This window comes from Stegostoma tigrinum, unplaced genomic scaffold, assembly GCF_030684315.1.
Source record: "Stegostoma tigrinum isolate sSteTig4 unplaced genomic scaffold, sSteTig4.hap1 scaffold_73, whole genome shotgun sequence".
Taxonomy (NCBI): Eukaryota; Metazoa; Chordata; class Chondrichthyes; order Orectolobiformes; family Stegostomatidae; genus Stegostoma; species Stegostoma tigrinum.
In genome coordinates, this window is record NW_026728674.1 from 1,379,921 (window position 1) to 1,399,559 (window position 19,639).

The following is a 19,639-nucleotide window of genomic DNA, read 5'->3' on the forward strand; positions in this document are numbered from 1 at the left end:
AGTCCCTGTGAGCGGGCCAGGGCTGCGGGGGCCAGTCCCTGTGAGCGGGCCAGGTCTGCGGGGGCCAGTCCCTGTGAGCGGGCCAGGGCTGCGGGGGCTAGTCCCTGTGAGCGGGCCAGGGCTGCGGGGGCCAGTCCCTGTGAGCGGGCCAGGGCTGCGGTGGAAAATAGCTGTCAGGGGGTCAGGGCTGCGGGGGCCAGTCCATGTCAGCGGGACAGGGCTGCGGGGTACAGTGCCTGTGATCGGGTCAGGGCTGAGGGGGCCAGTCCCTGTGAGCGGGTCAGGGCTGCGGGGGCCAGTCCCTGTGAGCGGGTCAGGGCTGCGGGGGCCAGTCCCTGTGAGCGGGTCAGGGCTGCGGGGGCCAGTCCCTGTGAGCGGGTCAGGGCTGCGGGGGCCAGTCCCTGTGAGCGGGTCAGGGCTGCGGTGGCAAATAGCTGTCAGGTGGTCAGGGCTGCGGGGGCCAGTCCATGTCAGCGGGACAGGGCTGCGTGGGACAGTGCCTGTGATCGGGTCATGGCTGCGGTGGCAAATAGCTGTGAGCGGGTCAGGGATGCGGGGGCCAGTCCCTGTGAGCGGGCCAGGGCTGCGGGGGCCAGTCCCTGTGAGCGGGCCAGGGCTGCGGGGGCTAGTCCCTGTGAGCGGGCCAGGGCTGCCGGGGCCAGTCCCTGTGAGCGGGCCAGGGCTGCGGTGGAAAATAGCTGTCAGGGGTTCAGGGCTGCGGGGGCCAGTCCATGTCAGCGGGACAGGGCTGCGGGGTACAGTGCCTGTGATCGGGTCATGGCTGAGGGGGCCAGGCCCTGTGAGCGGGTCAGGGCTGCGGGGGCCAGGCCCTGAGAGCGGGTCAGGGCTGCGGGGGCCAGTCCCTGCGAGCGGGTCAGGGCTGCGGGGGCCAGGACCTGCGAGCGGGAAGGGCTGCGGGGGCCAGTCCCTGCGAGCGGGCCAGGGCTGCGGGGGCCAGTCCCTGCGAGCGGGCCAGGGCTGCGGGGGCCAGTCCCTGTGAGCGGCCCAGGGCTGCGGGGGCCAGTCCCTGTGAGCGGGCCAGGGCTGCGGGGGCCAGTCCCTGTGAGCGGGCCAGGGCTGCGGGGGCCAGTCCCTGTGAGCGGGCCAGGGCTGCGGGGGCCAGTCCCTGTGAGCGGGCCAGGGCTGCGGGGGCCAGTCCCTGTGAGCGGGCCAGGTCTGCGGGGGCCAGTCCCTGTGAGCGGGCCAGGGCTGCGGGGGCTAGTCCCTGTGAGCGGGCCAGGGCTGCGGGGGCCAGTCCCTGTGAGCGGGCCAGGGCTGCGGTGGAAAATAGCTGTCAGGGGGTCAGGGCTGCGGGGGCCAGTCCATGTCAGCGGGACAGGGCTGCGGGGTACAGTGCCTGTGATCGGGTCAGGGCTGAGGGGGCCAGTCCCTGTGAGCGGGTCAGGGCTGCGGGGGCCAGTCCCTGTGAGCGGGTCAGGGCTGAGGGGGCCAGTCCCTGTGAGCGGGTCAGGGCTGCGGGGGCCAGTCCCTGTGAGCGGGTCAGGGCTGCGGGGGCCAGTCCCTGTGAGCGGGTCAGGGCTGCGGTGGCAAATAGCTGTCAGGTGGTCAGGGCTGCGGGGGCCAGTCCATGTCAGCGGGACAGGGCTGCGTGGGACAGTGCCTGTGATCGGGTCATGGCTGCGGTGGCAAATAGCTGTGAGCGGGTCAGGGATGCGGGGGCCAGTCCCTGTGAGCGGGCCAGGGCTGCGGGGGCCAGTCCCTGTGAGCGGGCCAGGGCTGCGGGGGCTAGTCCCTGTGAGCAGGCCAGGGCTGCCGGGGCCAGTCCCTGTGAGCGGGCCAGGGCTGCGGTGGAAAATAGCTGTCAGGGGTTCAGGGCTGCGGGGGCCAGTCCATGTCAGCGGGACAGGGCTGCGGGGTACAGTGCCTGTGATCGGGTCATGGCTGAGGGGGCCAGGCCCTGTGAGCGGGTCAGGGCTGCGGGGGCCAGGCCCTGAGAGCGGGTCAGGGCTGCGGGGGCCAGGCCCTGAGAGCGGGTCAGGGCTGCGGGGGCCAGGCCCTGAGAGCGGGTCAGGGCTGCGGGGGCCAGTCCCTGTGAGCGGGTCAGGGCTGCGGGGGCCAGTCCCTGTGAGCGGGCCAGGGCTGCGGGGGCCAGTCACTGTGAGCGGGCCAGGGCTGCGGGGGCCAGTCCCTGTGAGCGGGCCAGGGCTGCGGGGGCTAGTCCCTGTGAGCGGGCCAGGGCTGCGGGGGCCAGTCCCTGTGAGCGGGCCAGGGCTGCGGTGGCAAATAGCTGTCAGGGGTTCAGGGCTGCGGGGGCCAGTCCATGTCAGCGGGACAGGGCTGCGGGGTACAGTGCCTGTGATCGGGTCATGGCTGAGGGGGCCAGTCCCTGTGAGCGGGTCAGGGCTGCGGTGGCAAAGAGCTGTGAGCGGGTCAGGGCTGCGGGGGCCAGTCCCTGTGAGCGGGTCAGGGCTGCGGGGGCCAGTCCCTGTGAGCGGGCCAGGGCTGCGGGGGCCAGTCCCTGTGAGCGGGCCAGGTCTGCGGGGGCCAGTCCCTGTGAGCGGGCCAGGGCTGCGGGGGCCAGTCCCTGTGAGCGGGCCAGGGCTGCGGGGGCTAGTCCCTGTGAGCGGGCCAGGGCTGCGGGGGCCAGTCCCTGTGAGCGGGCCAGGGCTGCGGTGGAAAATAGCTGTCAGGGGTTCAGGGCTGCGGGGGCCAGTCCATGTCAGCGGGACAGGGCTGCGGGGTACAGTGCCTGTGATCGGGTCATGGCTGAGGGGGCCAGGCCCTGTGAGCGGGTCAGGGCTGCGGGGGCCAGGCCCTGAGAGCGGGTCAGGGCTGCGGGGGCCAGGCCCTGAGAGCGGGTCAGGGCTGCGGGGGCCAGGCCCTGAGAGCGGGTCAGGGCTGCGGGGGCCAGGCCCTGAGAGCGGGTCAGGGCTGCGGGGGCCAGTCCCTGTGAGCGGGTCAGGGCTGCGGGGGCCAGTCCCTGTGAGCGGGTCAGGGCTGCGGGGGCGAGTCCCTGTGAGCGGGTCAGGGCTGCGGGGGCCATTCCCTGTGAGCGGGTCAGGGCTGCGGGGGCCATTCCCTGTGAGCGGGTCAGGGCTGTGGGGGCCAGTCCCTGTGAGCGGGTCAGGGCTGCGGGGGGCCAGTCCCTGTGAGCGGGTCAGGGCTGCGCGGGCCAGGCCCTGAGAGCGGGTCAGGGCTGCGGGAGCCAGGCCCTGAGAGCGGGTCAGGGCTGCGGGAGCCAGGCCCTGCGAGCGGGTCAGGGCTGCGGGAGCCAGGCCCTGCGAGCGGGTCAGGGCTGCGGGGGCCAGGCCCTGCGAGCGGGTCAGGGCTGCGGGGGCCAGGACCTGCGAGCGGGAAGGGCTGCGGGGGCCAATCCCTGCAAGCTGGCCAGGGCTGCGGGGGCCAGTCCCTGTGAGCGGGCCAGGGCTGCGGGCGCCAGTCCCTGTGAGCGGGCCAGGGCTGCGGGGGCCAGTCCCTGTGAGAGGCCCAGGGCTGCGGGGGCCAGTCCCTGTGAGCGGGCCAGGGCTGCAGGGGCCAGTCCCTGTGAGCGGGTCAGGGCTGCGGGGGCCAGTCCCTGTGAGCGGGCCAGGGCTGCGGGGGCCAGTCCCTGTGAGCGGGCCAGGGCTGCGGGGGCCAGTCCCTGTGAGCGGGCCAGGGCTGCGGGGGCAAATAGCTGTCAGGGGGTCAGGGCTGCGGGGGCCAGTCCATGTCAGCGGGACAGGGCTGCGGGGTACAGTGCCTGTGATCGGGTCATGGCTGAGGGGGCCAGTCCCTGTGAGCGGGTCAGGGCTGCGGTGGCAAAGAGCTTTGAGCGGGTCAGGGCTGCGGGGGCCAGTCCCTGTGAGCGGGTCAGGGCTGCGGGGGCCAGTCCCTGTGAGCGGGTCAGGGCTGCGGGGGCCAGTCCCTGTGAGCGGGTCAGGGCTGCCGGGGCCAGTCCCTGTGAGCGGGTCAGGGCTGCGGTGGCAAATAGCTGTCAGGTGGTCAGGGCTGCGGGGGCCAGTCCATGTCAGCGGGACAGGGCTGCGTGGGACAGTGCCTGTGATCGGGTCATGGCTGCGGTGGCAAATAGCTGTGAGCGGGTCAGGGCTGCGGGGGCCGGGCCCTGTGAGCGGGTCAGGGCTGCGGGGGCCAGGCCCAGTGAGCGGGTCAGGGCTGCGGGGGCCAGGCCCTGCTAGCGGGTCAGGGCTGCGGGGGCCAGGCCCTGAGAGCGGGTCAGGGCTGCGGGGGCGAGTCCCTGTGAGCGGGTCAGGGCTGCGGGGGCCATTCCCTGTGAGCGGGTCAGGGCTGCGGGGGCCAGTCCCTGTGAGCGGGTCAGGGCTGCGGGGGCCAGTCCCTGTGAGCGGGTCAGGGATGCGGGGGGCCAGTCCCTGTGAGCGGGTCAGGGCTGCGGGGGCCAGGCCCTGAGAGCGGGTCAGGGCTGCGGGAGCCAGGCCCTGCGAGCGGGTCAGGGCTGCGGGAGCCAGGCCCTGCGAGCGGGTCAGGGCTGCGGGAGCCAGGCCCTGCGAGCGGGTCAGGGGTGCGGGGGCCAGGACATGCGAGCGGGAAGGGCTGCGGGGGCCAGTCCCTGCGAGCGGGCCAGGGCTGCGGGGGACAGTCCCTGTGAGCGGGCCAGGGCTGCGGGGGCAGGTCCCTGTGAGCGGGCCAGGGCTGCGGGGGCCAGTCCCTGTGAGCGGGCCAGGGCTGCGGGGGCCAGTCCCTGTGAGCGGGCCAGGGCTGCGGGGGCCAGTCCCTGTGAGCGGGCCAGGGCTGCGGGGGCCAGTCCCTGTGAGCGGGCCAGGGCTGCGGGGGCCAGTCCCTGTGAGCGGGCCAGGGCTGCGGGGGCCAGTCCCTGTGAGCGGGCCAGGGCTGCGGGGGCCAGTCCCTGTGAGCGGGCCAGGGCTGCGGGGGCTAGTCCCTGTGAGCGGGCCAGGGCTGCGGGGGCCAGTCCCTGTGAGCGGGCCAGGGCTGCGGTGGAAAATAGCTGTCAGGTGTTCAGGGCTGCGGGGGCCAGTCCATGTCAGCGGGACAGGGCTGCGGGGTACAGTGCCTGTGATCGGGTCATGGCTGAGGGGGCCAGTCCCTGTGAGCGGGTCAGGGCTGCGGTGGCAAAGAGCTGTGAGCGGGTCAGGGCTGCAGGGGCCAGTCCCTGTGAGCGGGTCAGGGCTGCGGGGGCCAGTCCCTGTGAGCGGGCCAGGGCTGCGGGGGCCAGTCCCTGTGAGCGGGCCAGGGCTGCGGGGGCCAGTCCCTGTGAGCGGGCCAGGGCTGCGGGGGCCAGTCCCTGTGAGCGGGCCAGGGCTGCGGGGGCTAGTCCCAGTGAGCGGTCCCGGGCTGCGGGGGCCAGTCCCTGTGAGCGGGCCAGGGCTGCGGTGGAAAATAGCTGTCAGGGGTTCAGGGCTGCGGGGGCCAGTCCATGTCAGCGGGACAGGGCTGCGGGGTACAGTGCCTGTGATCGGGTCATGGCTGAGGGGGCCAGTCCCTGTGAGCGGGTCAGGGCTGCGGTGGCAAAGAGCTGTGAGCGGGTCAGGGCGGCGGGGGCCAGTCCCTGTGAGCGGGTCAGGGCTGCGGGGGCCAGTCCCTGTGAGCGGGTCAGGGCTGCGGGGGCCAGTCCCTGTGAGCGGGTCAGGGCTGCGGGGGCCAGTCCCTGTGAGCGGGTCAGGGCTGCGGGGGCCAGTCCCTGTGAGCGGGTCAGGGCTGCGGGGGCAAGTCCCTGTGAGCGGGTCAGGGCTGCGGGGGCCAGGCCCTGTGAGCGGGTCAGGGCTGCGGGGGCCAGGCCCTGTGAGCGGGTCAGGGCTGCGGGGGCCAGGCCCTGTGAGCGGGTCAGGGCTGCGGGGGCCAGGCCCAGTGAGCGGGTCAGGGCTGCAGGGGCCAGGCCCTGTGAGCGGGTCAGGGCTGCGGGGGCCAGTGCCTGTGATCGGGCCAGGGCTGAGGGGGCCAGTCCCTGTGAGCGGGCCAGGGCTGCGGGGGCCAGTCCCTGTGAGCGGGCCAGGGCTGCGGGGGCCAGTCCCTGTGAGCGGGCCAGGGCTGCGGGGGCCAGTACCTGTGAGCGGGCCAGGGCTGCGGGGGCCAGTCCCTGTGAGCGGGCCAGGGCTGCGGGGGCCAGTCCCTGTGATCGGGTCATGGCTGCGGTGGCAAATAGCTGTCAGGGGGACAGGGCTGCGGGGTACAGCGCCTGTGATCGGGTCATGGCTGAGGGGGCCAGTCCCTGTGAGCGGGTCAGGGCTGCGGTGGCAAAGAGCTGTGAGCAGGTCAGGGCTGCGGGGGCCAGTCCCTGTGAGCGGGTCAGGGCTGCGGGGGCCAGTCCCTGTGAGCGGGCGAGGGCTGCGGTGGCAAATAGCTGTCAGGTGGTCAGGGCTGCGGGGGCCTGTCCATGTCAGCGGGACAGGGCTGCGTGGGACAGTGCCTGTGATCGGGTCATGGCTGCGGTGGCAAATAGCTGTGAGCGGGTCAGGGCTGCGGGGGCCAGTCCCTGTGAGCGTGTGAGGGCTGCGGGGGCCAGTCCCTGTGAGCGGGTCAGGGCTGCGGGGGCCAGTCCCTGTGAGCGGGTCAGGGCTGCGGGGGCCAGTCCCTGTGAGCGGGTCAGGGCTGCGGGGGCCAGTCCCTGTGAGCGGGTCAGGGCTGCGGGGGCCAGTCCCTGTGAGCGGGTCAGGGCTGCGGGGGCCAGTCCCTGTGAGCGGGTCAGGGCTGCGGGGGCCAGTCCCTGTGAGCGGGTCAGGGCTGCGGGGGCCAGTCCCTGTGAGCGTGTGAGGGCTGCGGGGGCCAGTCCCTGTGAGCGGGTCAGGGCTGCGGGGGCCAGTCCCTGTGAGCGGGTCAGGGCTGCGGGGGCCAGTCCCTGTGAGCGGGTCAGGGCTGCGGGGGCCAGTCCCTGTGAGCGGGGGAGGGCTGCGGGGGCCAGGCCCTGTGTGCGGGTCAGGGCTGCGGGGGCCAGGCCCTGTGAGCGGGTCATGGCTGCGGGGGCCAGGCCCAGCGAGCGGGTCAGGGCTGCGGGGGCCAGGCCCTGCGAGCGGGTCAGGGCTGCGGGGGCCAGGAACTGCGAGCGGGAAGGGCTGCGGGGGCCAGTCCCTGCGAGCGGGCCAGGGCTGCGGGGGCCAGTCCCTGCGAGCGGGCCAGGGCTGCGGGGGCCAGTCCCTGTGAGCGGGCCAGGGCTGGGGGGGCCAGTCCCTGTGAGCGGCCCAAGGCTGCGGGGGCCAGTCCCTGTGAGCGGGCCAGGGATGCGGGGGCCAGTCCCTGTGAGCGGGCCAGGGCTGCGGGGGCCAGTCCCTGTGAGCGGGCCAGGGCTGCGGGGGCCAGTCCCTGTGAGCGGGCCAGGTCTGCGGGGCCAGTCCCTGTGAGCGGGCCAGGGCTGCGGGGGCTAGTCCCTGTGAGCGGGCCAGGGCTGCGGGGGCCAGTCCCTGTGAGCGGGCGAGGGCTGCGGTGGAAAATAGCTGTCAGCGGGTCAGGGCTGCGGGGGCCAGTCCCTGTGAGCGGGTCAGGGCTGCGGGGGCCCGTCCCTGTGAGCGGGTCAGGGCTGCGGGGGCCAGTCCCTGTGAGCGGGTCAGGGCTGCGGTGGCAAATAGCTGTCAGGTGGTCAGGGCTGCGGGGGCCAGTCCATGTCAGCGGGACAGGGCTGCGTGGGACAGTGCCTGTGATTGGGTCATGGCTGCGGTGGCAAATAGCTGTGAGCGGGTCAGGGCTGCGCGGGCCAGTCCCTGTGAGCGGCCCAGGGCTGCGGGGGCCAGTCCCTGTGAGCGGGCCAGGGCTGCAGGGGCTAGTCCCTGTGAGCGGGCCAGGGCTGCGGGGGCCAGTCCCTGTGAGCGGGCCAGGGCTGCGGTGGAAAATAGCTGTCAGGGGTTCAGGGCTGCGGGGGCCAGTCCATGTCAGCAGGACAGGGCTGCGGGGTACAGTGCCTGTGATCGGGTCATGGCTGAGGGGGCCAGGCCCTGTGAGCGGGTCAGGGCTGCGGGGGCCAGGCCCTGAGAGCGGGTCAGGGCTGCGGGGGCCAGGCCCTGAGAGCGGGTCAGGGCTGCCGGGGCCAGGCCCTGAGAGCGGGTCAGGGCTGCGGGGGCCAGGCCCTGAGAGCGGGTCAGGGCTGCGGGGGCCAGGCCCAGTGAGCGGGTCAGGGCTGCGGGGGCCAGGCCCTGCTAGCGGGTCAGGGCTGCGGGGGCCAGGCCCTGAGAGCGGGTCAGGGCTGCGGGGGCGAGTCCCTGTGAGCGGGTCAGGGCTGCGGGGGCCATTCCCTGTGAGCGGGTCAGGGCTGCGGGGGCCAGTCCCTGTGAGCGGGTCAGGGCTGCGGGGGCCAGTCCCTGTGAGCGGGTCAGGGATGCGGGGGGCCAGTCCCTGTGAGCGGGTCAGGGCTGCGGGGGCCAGGCCCTGAGAGCGGGTCAGGGCTGCGGGAGCCAGGCCCTGCGAGCGGGTCAGGGCTGCGGGAGCCAGGCCCTGCGAGCGGGTCAGGGCTGCGGGAGCCAGGCCCTGCGAGCGGGTCAGGGGTGCGGGGGCCAGGACATGCGAGCGGGAAGGGCTGCGGGGGCCAGTCCCTGCGAGCGGGCCAGGGCTGCGGGGGACAGTCCCTGTGAGCGGGCCAGGGCTGCGGGGGCAGGTCCCTGTGAGCGGGCCAGGGCTGCGGGGGCCAGTCCCTGTGAGCGGGCCAGGGCTGCGGGGGCCAGTCCCTGTGAGCGGGCCAGGGCTGCGGGGGCCAGTCCCTGTGAGCGGGCCAGGGCTGCGGGGGCCAGTCCCTGTGAGCGGGCCAGGGCTGCGGGGGCCAGTCCCTGTGAGCGGGCCAGGGCTGCGGGGGCCAGTCCCTGTGAGCGGGCCAGGGCTGCGGGGGCCAGTCCCTGTGAGCGGGCCAGGGCTGCGGGGGCTAGTCCCTGTGAGCGGGCCAGGGCTGCGGGGGCCAGTCCCTGTGAGCGGGCCAGGGCTGCGGTGGAAAATAGCTGTCAGGTGTTCAGGGCTGCGGGGGCCAGTCCATGTCAGCGGGACAGGGCTGCGGGGTACAGTGCCTGTGATCGGGTCATGGCTGAGGGGGCCAGTCCCTGTGAGCGGGTCAGGGCTGCGGTGGCAAAGAGCTGTGAGCGGGTCAGGGCTGCAGGGGCCAGTCCCTGTGAGCGGGTCAGGGCTGCGGGGGCCAGTCCCTGTGAGCGGGCCAGGGCTGCGGGGGCCAGTCCCTGTGAGCGGGCCAGGGCTGCGGGGGCCAGTCCCTGTGAGCGGGCCAGGGCTGCGGGGGCCAGTCCCTGTGAGCGGGCCAGGGCTGCGGGGGCTAGTCCCAGTGAGCGGTCCCGGGCTGCGGGGGCCAGTCCCTGTGAGCGGGCCAGGGCTGCGGTGGAAAATAGCTGTCAGGGGTTCAGGGCTGCGGGGGCCAGTCCATGTCAGCGGGACAGGGCTGCGGGGTACAGTGCCTGTGATCGGGTCATGGCTGAGGGGGCCAGTCCCTGTGAGCGGGTCAGGGCTGCGGTGGCAAAGAGCTGTGAGCGGGTCAGGGCGGCGGGGGCCAGTCCCTGTGAGCGGGTCAGGGCTGCGGGGGCCAGTCCCTGTGAGCGGGTCAGGGCTGCGGGGGCCAGTCCCTGTGAGCGGGTCAGGGCTGCGGGGGCCAGTCCCTGTGAGCGGGTCAGGGCTGCGGGGGCCAGTCCCTGTGAGCGGGTCAGGGCTGCGGGGGCAAGTCCCTGTGAGCGGGTCAGGGCTGCGGGGGCCAGGCCCTGTGAGCGGGTCAGGGCTGCGGGGGCCAGGCCCTGTGAGCGGGTCAGGGCTGCGGGGGCCAGGCCCTGTGAGCGGGTCAGGGCTGCGGGGGCCAGGCCCAGTGAGCGGGTCAGGGCTGCAGGGGCCAGGCCCTGTGAGCGGGTCAGGGCTGCGGGGGCCAGTGCCTGTGATCGGGCCAGGGCTGAGGGGGCCAGTCCCTGTGAGCGGGCCAGGGCTGCGGGGGCCAGTCCCTGTGAGCGGGCCAGGGCTGCGGGGGCCAGTCCCTGTGAGCGGGCCAGGGCTGCGGGGGCCAGTACCTGTGAGCGGGCCAGGGCTGCGGGGGCCAGTCCCTGTGAGCGGGCCAGGGCTGCGGGGGCCAGTCCCTGTGATCGGGTCATGGCTGCGGTGGCAAATAGCTGTCAGGGGGACAGGGCTGCGGGGTACAGCGCCTGTGATCGGGTCATGGCTGAGGGGGCCAGTCCCTGTGAGCGGGTCAGGGCTGCGGTGGCAAAGAGCTGTGAGCAGGTCAGGGCTGCGGGGGCCAGTCCCTGTGAGCGGGTCAGGGCTGCGGGGGCCAGTCCCTGTGAGCGGGCGAGGGCTGCGGTGGCAAATAGCTGTCAGGTGGTCAGGGCTGCGGGGGCCTGTCCATGTCAGCGGGACAGGGCTGCGTGGGACAGTGCCTGTGATCGGGTCATGGCTGCGGTGGCAAATAGCTGTGAGCGGGTCAGGGCTGCGGGGGCCAGTCCCTGTGAGCGTGTGAGGGCTGCGGGGGCCAGTCCCTGTGAGCGGGTCAGGGCTGCGGGGGCCAGTCCCTGTGAGCGGGTCAGGGCTGCGGGGGCCAGTCCCTGTGAGCGGGTCAGGGCTGCGGGGGCCAGTCCCTGTGAGCGGGTCAGGGCTGCGGGGGCCAGTCCCTGTGAGCGGGTCAGGGCTGCGGGGGCCAGTCCCTGTGAGCGGGTCAGGGCTGCGGGGGCCAGTCCCTGTGAGCGGGTCAGGGCTGCGGGGGCCAGTCCCTGTGAGCGTGTGAGGGCTGCGGGGGCCAGTCCCTGTGAGCGGGTCAGGGCTGCGGGGGCCAGTCCCTGTGAGCGGGTCAGGGCTGCGGGGGCCAGTCCCTGTGAGCGGGTCAGGGCTGCGGGGGCCAGTCCCTGTGAGCGGGGGAGGGCTGCGGGGGCCAGGCCCTGTGTGCGGGTCAGGGCTGCGGGGGCCAGGCCCTGTGAGCGGGTCATGGCTGCGGGGGCCAGGCCCAGCGAGCGGGTCAGGGCTGCGGGGGCCAGGCCCTGCGAGCGGGTCAGGGCTGCGGGGGCCAGGAACTGCGAGCGGGAAGGGCTGCGGGGGCCAGTCCCTGCGAGCGGGCCAGGGCTGCGGGGGCCAGTCCCTGCGAGCGGGCCAGGGCTGCGGGGGCCAGTCCCTGTGAGCGGGCCAGGGCTGGGGGGGCCAGTCCCTGTGAGCGGCCCAAGGCTGCGGGGGCCAGTCCCTGTGAGCGGGCCAGGGATGCGGGGGCCAGTCCCTGTGAGCGGGCCAGGGCTGCGGGGGCCAGTCCCTGTGAGCGGGCCAGGGCTGCGGGGGCCAGTCCCTGTGAGCGGGCCAGGTCTGCGGGGCCAGTCCCTGTGAGCGGGCCAGGGCTGCGGGGGCTAGTCCCTGTGAGCGGGCCAGGGCTGCGGGGGCCAGTCCCTGTGAGCGGGCGAGGGCTGCGGTGGAAAATAGCTGTCAGCGGGTCAGGGCTGCGGGGGCCAGTCCCTGTGAGCGGGTCAGGGCTGCGGGGGCCCGTCCCTGTGAGCGGGTCAGGGCTGCGGGGGCCAGTCCCTGTGAGCGGGTCAGGGCTGCGGTGGCAAATAGCTGTCAGGTGGTCAGGGCTGCGGGGGCCAGTCCATGTCAGCGGGACAGGGCTGCGTGGGACAGTGCCTGTGATTGGGTCATGGCTGCGGTGGCAAATAGCTGTGAGCGGGTCAGGGCTGCGGGGGCCAGTCCCTGTGAGCGGCCCAGGGCTGCGGGGGCCAGTCCCTGTGAGCGGGCCAGGGCTGCAGGGGCTAGTCCCTGTGAGCGGGCCAGGGCTGCGGGGGCCAGTCCCTGTGAGCGGGCCAGGGCTGCGGTGGAAAATAGCTGTCAGGGGTTCAGGGCTGCGGGGGCCAGTCCATGTCAGCAGGACAGGGCTGCGGGGTACAGTGCCTGTGATCGGGTCATGGCTGAGGGGGCCAGGCCCTGTGAGCGGGTCAGGGCTGCGGGGGCCAGGCCCTGAGAGCGGGTCAGGGCTGCGGGGGCCAGGCCCTGAGAGCGGGTCAGGGCTGCCGGGGCCAGGCCCTGAGAGCGGGTCAGGGCTGCGGGGGCCAGGCCCTGAGAGCGGGTCAGGGCTGCGGGGGCCAGTCCCTGTGAGCGGGTCAGGGCTGCGGGGGCCAGTCCCTGTGAGCGGGTCAGGGCTGCGGGGGCGAGTCCATGTGAGCGGGTCAGGGCTGCGGGGGCCATTCCCTGTGAGCGGGTCAGGGCTGCGGGGGCCAGTCCCTGTGAGCGGGCCAGGGCTGCGGGGGCCAGTCCCTGTGAGCGGGCCAGGGCTGCGGGGGCCAGTCCCTGTGAGCGGGCCAGGGCTGCGGGGGCCAGTACCTGTGAGCGGGCCAGGGCTGCGGGGGCCTGTCCCTGTGAGCGGGCCAGGGCTGCGGGGGCCAGTCCCTGTGATCGGGTCATGGCTGCAGTGGCAAATAGCTGTCAGGGGGACAGGGCTGCGGGGTACAGCGCCTGTGATCGGGTCATGGCTGAGGGGGCCAGTCCCTGTGAGCGGGTCAGGGCTGCGGGGGCCAGGCCCTGTGTGCGGGTCAGGGCTGCGGGGGCCAGGCCCTGTGAGCGGGTCAGGGCTGCGGGGGCCAGGCCCAGCGAGCGGGTCAGGGCTGCGGGGGCCAGGACCTGCGAGCGGGAAGGGCTGAGGGGGCCAGTCCCTGCGAGCGGGCCAGGGCTGCGGGGGCCAGTCCCTGCGAGCGGGCCAGGGCTGCGGGGGCCAGTCCCTGTGAGCGGGCCAGGGCTGGGGGGGCCAGTCCCTGTGAGCGGCCCAAGGCTGCGGGGGCCAGTCCCTGTGAGCGGGCCAGGGCTGCGGGGGCCAGGCCGTGCGAGCGGGTCAGGGCTGCGGGGGCCAGGACCTGCGAGCGGGAAGGGCTGCGGGGGCCAGTCCCTGCGAGCGGGCCAGGGCTGCGGGGGCCAGTCCCTGTGAGCGGGCCAGGGCTGCGGGCGCCAGTCCCTGTGAGCGGGCCAGGGCTGCGGGGGCCAGTCCCTGTGAGTGGCCCAGGGCTGCGGGGGCCAGTCCCTGTGAGCGGGCCAGGGCTGCGGGGGCCAGTCCCTGTGAGCGGGTCAGGGCTGCGGGGGCCAGTCCCTGTGAGCGGGCCAGGGCTGCGGGGGCCAGTCCCTGTGAGCGGGCCAGGGCTGCGGGGGCCAGTCCCTGTGAGCGGGCCAGGGCTGCGGGGGCCAGTCCCTGTGAGCGGGCCAGGGCTGCGGGGGCCAGTCCCTGTGAGCGGGCCAGGGCTGCGGTGGCAAATAGCTGTCAGGGGGTCAGGGCTGCGGGGGCCAGTCCATGTCAGCGGGACAGGGCTGCGGGGTACAGTGCCTGTGATCGGGTCATGGCTGCGGGGGCCAGTCCCTGTGAGCGGGTCAGGGCTGCGGTGGCAAAGAGCTGTGAGCGGGTCAGGGCTGCGGGGGCCAGTCCCTGTGAGCGGGTCAGGGCTGCGGGGGCCAGTCCCTGTGAGCGGGCCAGGGCTGCGGTGGCAAATAGCTGTCAGGGGGTCAGGGCTGCGGGGGCCAGTCCATGTCAGCGGGACAGGGCTGCGGGGTACAGTGCCTGTGATCGGGTCATGGCTGCGGGGGCCAGTCCCTGTGAGCGGGTCAGGGCTGCGGTGGCAAAGAGCTGTGAGCGGGTCAGGGCTGCGGGGGCCAGTCCCTGTGAGCGGGTCAGGGCTGCGGGGGCCAGTCACTGTGAGCGGGTCAGGGCTGCGGTGGCAAATAGCTGTCAGGTGGTCAGGGCTGCGGGGGCCAGTCCATGTCAGCGGGACAGGGCTGCGGGGGCCAGTCCCTGTGAGCGTGTGAGGGCTGCGGGGGCCAGTCCCTGTGAGCGGGTCAGGGCTGCGGGGGCCAGTCCCTGTGAGCGGGTCAGGGCTGCGGGGGCCAGTCCCTGTGAGCGGGTCAGGGCTGCGGGGGCCAGTCCCTGTGAGCGGGGGAGGGCTGCGGGGGCCAGGCCCTGTGAGCGGGTCAGGGCTGCGGGAGCCAGGCCCAGTGAGCGGGTCAGGGCTGCGGGTGCCAGGCCCTGTGAGCAGGTCAGGGCTGCGGGGGCCAGGCCCTGACAGCGGGTCAGGGCTGCGGGGGCCAGGCCCTGAGAGCGGGTCAGGTCTGCGGGGGCCAGGCCCTGAGAGCGGGTCAGGGCTGCGGGGGCCAGTCCCTGTGAGCGGGCCAGGGCTGCGGGGGCTAGTCCCTGTGAGCGGGCCAGGGCAGCGGGGGCTAGTCCCTGTGAGCGGGCCAGGGCTGCGGGGGCCAGTCCCTGTGAGCGGGCCAGGGCTGCGGTGGAAAATAGCTGTCAGGGGTTCAGGGCTGCGGGGGCCAGACCATGTCAGCGGGACAGGGCTGCGGGGTACAGTGCCTGTGATCGGGTCATGGCTGAGGGGGCCAGTCCCTGTGAGCGGGTCAGGGCTGCGGTGGCAAAGAGCTGTGAGCGGGTCAGGGCGGCGGGGGCCAGTCCCTGTGAGCGGGTCAGGGCTGCGGGGGCCAGTCCCTGTGAGCGGGTCAGGGCTGCGGGGGCCAGTCCCTGTGAGCAGGTGAGGGCTGCGGGGGCCAGGCCCTGTGAGCGGGTCAGGGCTGCGGGGGCGAGGCCCTGTGAGCGGGTCAGGGCTGCGGGGGCCAGGCCCAGTGAGCGGGTCAGGGCTGCGGGGGCCAGGCCCTGTGAGCGGGTCAGGGCTGCGGGGGCCAGTCCCTGTGAGCGGGCCAGGGCTGCGGGGGCCAGTCCCTGTGAGCGGGCCAGGGCTGCGGGGGCCAGTCCCTGTGAGCGGGCCAGGGCTGCGGGGGCCAGTCCCTGTGAGCGGGCCAGGGCTGCGGGGGCCAGTCCCTGTGAGCGGGCCAGGGCTGCGGGGGCCAGTCCCTGTGAGCGGGCCAGGGCTGCGGGGGCCAGTCCCTGTGATCGGGTCATGGCTGCGGTGGCAAATAGCTGTCAGGGGGACAGGGCTGCGGGGTACAGCGCCTGTGATCGGGTCATGGCTGAGGGGGCCAGTCCCTGTGAGCGTGTCAGGGCTGCGGTGGCAAAGAGATGTGAGCAGGTCAGGGCTGCGGGGGCCAGTCCCTGTGAGCGGGTCAGGGCTGCGGGGGCCAGTCCCTGTGAGCGGGCGAGGGCTGCGGTGGCAAATAGCTGTCAGGTGGTCAGGGCTGCGGGGGCCTGTCCATGTCAGCGGGACAGGGCTGCGTGGGACAGTGCCTGTGATCGGGTCATGGCTGCGGTGGCAAATAGCTGTGAGCGGGTCAGGGCTGCGGGGTCCAGTCCCTGTGAGCGGGCGAGGGCTGCGGTGGCAAATAGCTGTCAGGTGGTCAGGGCTGCGGGGGCCTGTCCATGTCAGCGGGACACGGCTGCGTGGGACAGTGCCTGTGATCGGGTCATGGCTGCGGTGGCAAATAGCTGTGAGCGGGTCAGGGCTGCGGGGGCCAGTCCCTGTGAGCGTGTGAGGGCTGCGGGGGCCAGTCCCTGTGAGCGGGTCAGGGCTGCGGGGGCCAGTCCCTGTGAGCGGGCCAGGGCTGCGGGGGCCAGTCCCTATGAGCGGGTCAGGGCTGCGGGGACCAGTCCCTGTGAGCGGGTCAGGGCTGCGGGGGCCAGTCCCTGTGAGCGGGTCAGGGCTGCGGGGGCCAGTCCCTGTGAGCGGGTCAGGGCTGCGGGGGCCAGTCCCTGTGAGCGGGTCAGGGCTGCGGGGGCCAGTCCCTGTGAGCGTGTGAGGGCTGCGGGGGCCAGTCCCTGTGAGCGGGTCAGGGCTGCGGGGGCCAGTCCCTGTGAGCGGGTCAGGGCTGCGGGGGCCAGTCCCTGTGAGCGGGTCAGGGCTGCGGGGGCCAGTCCCTGTGAGCGGGGGAGGGCTGCGGGGGCCAGGCCCTGTGTGCGGGTCAGGGCTGCGGGGGCCAGGCCCTGTGAGCGGGTCAGGGCTGGGGGGGCCAGGCCCAGCGAGCGGGTCAGGGCTGCGGGGGCCAGGCCCTGCGAGCGGGTCAGGGCTGCGGGGGCCAGGACCTGCGAGCGGGAAGGGCTGCGGGGGCCAGTCCCTGCGAGCGGGCCAGGGCTGCGGGGGCCAGTCCCTGCGAGCGGGCCAGGGCTGCGGGGGCCAGTCCCTGTGAGCGGGCCAGGGCTGGGGGGGCCAGTCCCTGTGAGCGGGCCAGGGCTGCGGGGGCCAGTCCCTGTGAGCGGCCCAGGGCTGCGGGGGCCAGTCCCTGTGAGCGGGCAAGGGCTGCGGGGGCCAGTCCCTGTGAGCGGGCCAGGGCTGCGGGGGCCAGTCCCTGTGAGCGGGCCAGGGCTGCGGGGGCCAGTCCCTGTGAGCGGGCCAGGGCTGCGGGGGCCAGTCCCTGTGAGCGGGCCAGGGCTGCGGGGGCCAGTCCCTGTGAGCGGGCCAGGGCTGCGGGGGCTAGTCCCTGTGAGCGGGCCAGGGCTGCGGGGGCCAGTCCCTGTGAGCGGGCCAGGGCTGCGGTGGAAAATAGCTGTCAGGGGTTCAGGGCTGCGGGGGCCAGTCCATGTCAGCGGGACAGGGATGCGGGGTACAGTGCCTGTGATCGGGTCATGGCTGAGGGGGCCAGTCCCTGTGAGCGGGTCAGGGCTGCGGTGGCAAAGAGCTGTGAGCGGGTCAGGGCTGCGGGGGCCAGTCCCTGTGAGCGGGCCAGGGCTGCGGGGGCCAGTCCCTGTGAGCGGGCAGGGCTGCGGGGGCCAGGCCCAGTGAGCGGGTCAGGGCTGCGGGGGCCAGGCCCTGTGAGCGGGTCAGGGCTGCGGGGGCCAGCCCCTGTGAGCGGGCCAGGGCTGCGGGGGCCAGTCCCTGTGAGCGGGCCAGGGCTGCGGGGGCCAGTCCCAGTGAGCGGGCCAGGGCTGCGGCGGCAGGTCCCTGTGAGCGGGCCAGGGCTGCGGGGGCCAGTCCCTGTGAGCGGGCCAGGGCTGCGGGGGCCAGTCCCTGTGAGCGGGCCAGGGCTGCGGGGGCCAGTCCCTGTCATCGGGTCATGGCTGCGGTGGCAAATAGCTGTCAGGGGGACAGGGCTGCGGGGGTACAGCGCCTGTGATCGGGTCATGGCTGAGGGGGCCAGTCCCTGTGAGCGGGTCAGGGCTGCGGGGGCCAGTCCCTGTGAGCGGGCGAGGGCTGCGGTGGCAAATAGCTGTCAGGTGGTCAGGGCTGCGGGGGCCTGTCCATGTCAGCGGGACAGGGCTGCGTGGGACAGTGCCTGTGATCGGGTCATGGCTGCGGTGGCAAATAGCTGTGATCGGGTCAGGGCTGCGGGGGCCAGTCCCTGTGAGCGTGTGAGGGCTGCGGGGGCCAGTCCCTGTGAGCGGGTCAGGGCTGCGGGGGCCAGTCCCTGTGAGCGGGTCAGGGCTGCGGGGGCCAGTCCCTGTGAGCGGGTCAGGGCTGCGGGGGCCAGTCCCTGTGAGCGGGTCAGGGCTGCGGGGGCCAGTCCCTGTGAGCGGGTCAGGGCTGCGGGGGCCAGTCCCTGTGAGCGGGTCAGGGCTGCGGGGGCCAGTCCCTGTGAGCGGGTCAGGGCTGCGGGGGCCAGTCCCTGTGAGCGGGTCAGGGCTGCGGGGGCCAGTCCCTGTGAGCGTGTGAGGGCTGCGGGGGCCAGTCCCTGTGAGCGGGTCAGGGCTGCGGGGGCCAGTCCTGTGAGCGGGTCAGGGCTGCGGGGGCCAGTCCCTGTGAGCGGGTCAGGGCTGCGGGGGCCAGTCCCTGTGAGCGGGTCAGGGCTGCGGGGGCCAGTCCCTGTGAGCGGGTCAGGGCTGCGGGGGCCAGTCCCTGTGAGCGGGTCAGGGCTGCGGGGGCCAGTCCCTGTGAGCGGGGGAGGGCTGCGGGGGCCACGCCCTGTGAGCGGGTCAGGGCTGCGGGGGCCAGGCCCTGTGAGCGGGTCAGGGCTGCGGGGGCCAGTCCCTGACAGCGGGTCAGGGCTGCGGGGGGCAGGCCCTGAGAGCGGGTCAGGTCTGCGGGGGCCAGGCCCTGAGAGCGGGTCAGGGCTGCGGGGGCCAGTCCCTGAGAGCGGGCCAGGGCTGCGGGGGCTAGTCCCTGAGAGCGGGCCAGGGTTGCGGGGGCTAGTCCCTGTGAGCGGGCCAGGGCTGCGGGGGCCAGGCCCTGAGAGCGGGTCAGGGCTGCGGGGGCCAGGCCCTGAGAGCGGGTCAGGGCTGCGGGGGCCAGGCCCTGTGAGCGGGTCAGGGCTGCGGGGGCCAGGCCCTGAGAGCGGGTCAGGGCTGCGGGGGCCAGGCCCTGAGAGCGGGTCAGGCCTGCGGGGGCCAGGCCCTGAGAGCGGGTCAGGGCTGCGGGGGCCTGTCCCTGTGAGCGGGCCAGGGCTGCGGGGGCTAGTCCCGGTGAGCGGGCCAGGGCTGCGGGGGCCAGTCCCTGTGAGCGGGCCAGGGCTGCGGTGGCAAATAGCTGTGAGCGGGTCATGGCTGCGGGGGCCAGTCCCTGTGAGCGGGCCAGGGCTGCGGGGGCCAGTGCCTGTGAGCGGGCCAGGGCTGCGGGGGCCAGTCCCTGTGAGCGGGTCAGGGATGCGGTGGCAAAGAGCTGTGAGCGGGTCATGGCTGCGGGGGCCAGTCCCTGTGAGCGGGCCAGGGCTGCGGGGGCCAGTCCCTGTGAGCGGGCCAGGGCTGCGGGGGCCAGTCCCTGTGAGCGGGCCAGGGCTGCGGGGGCTAGTCCCTGTGAGCGGGCCAGGGCTGCGGGGGCCAGTCCCTGTGAGCGGGCCAGGGCTGCGGTGGAAAATAGCTGTCAGGGGTTCAGGGCTGCGGGGGCCAGTCCATGTCAGCGGGACAGGGCTGCGGGGGTACCGTGCCTGTGATCGGGTCATGGCTGAGGGAAGTCCCTGGGAGCGGGTCAGGGCTGCGGTGGCAAAGAGCTGTGAGCGGGTCAGGGCGGCGGGGGCCAGTCCCTGTGAGCGGGTCAGGGCTGCGGGGGCCAGTCCCTGTGAGCGGGTCAGGGCTGCGGGGGCCAGTCCCTGTGAGCGGGTCAGGGCTGCGGGGGCCAGTTCCTGTGAGCGGGTGAGGGCTGCGGGGGCCAGGCCCTGTGAGCGGGTCAGGGCTGCGGGGGCGAGGCCCTGTGAGCGGGTCAGGGCTGCGGGGGCCAGGCCCAGTGAGCGGGTCAGGGCTGCGGGGGCCAGGCCCTGTGAGCGGGCCAGGGCTGCGGGGGCCAGTCCCTGTGAGCGGGCCAGGGCTGCGGGGGCCAGTCCCTGTGAGCGGGCCAGGGCTGCGGGGGCCAGTCCCTGTGAGCGGGCCAGGGCTGCGGGGGCCAGTCCCTGTGAGCGGGCCAGGGCTGCGGGGGCCAGTCCCTGTGAGCGGGCCAGGGCTGCGGGGGCCAGTCCCTGTGAGCGGGCCAGGGCTGCGGGGGCCAGTCCCTGTGATCGGGTCATGGCTGCGGTGGCATATAGCTGTCAGGGGGACAGGGCTGCGGGGTACAGCGCCTGTGATCGGGTCATGGCTGAGGGGGCCAGTCCCTGTGAGCGGGTCAGGGCTGCGGTGGCAAAGAGCTGTGAGCAGGTCAGGGCTGCGGGGGCCAGTCCCTGTGAGCGGGTCAGGGCTGCGGGGGCCAGTCCCTGTGAGCGGGCGAGGGCTGCGGTGGCAAATAGCTGTCAGGTGGTCAGGGCTGCGGGGGCCTGTCCATGTCAGCGGGACAGGGCTGCGTGGGACAGTGCCTGTGATCGGGTCATGGCTGCGGTGGCAAATAGCTGTGAGCGGGTCAGGGCTCCGGGGGCCAGTCCCTGTGAGCGGGCGAGGGCTGCGGTGGCAAATAGCTGTCAGGTGGTCAGGGCTGCGGGGGCCTGTCCATGTCAGCGGGACAGGGCTGCGTGGGACAGTGCCTGTGATCGGGTCATGGATGCGGTGGCAAATAGCTGTGAGCGG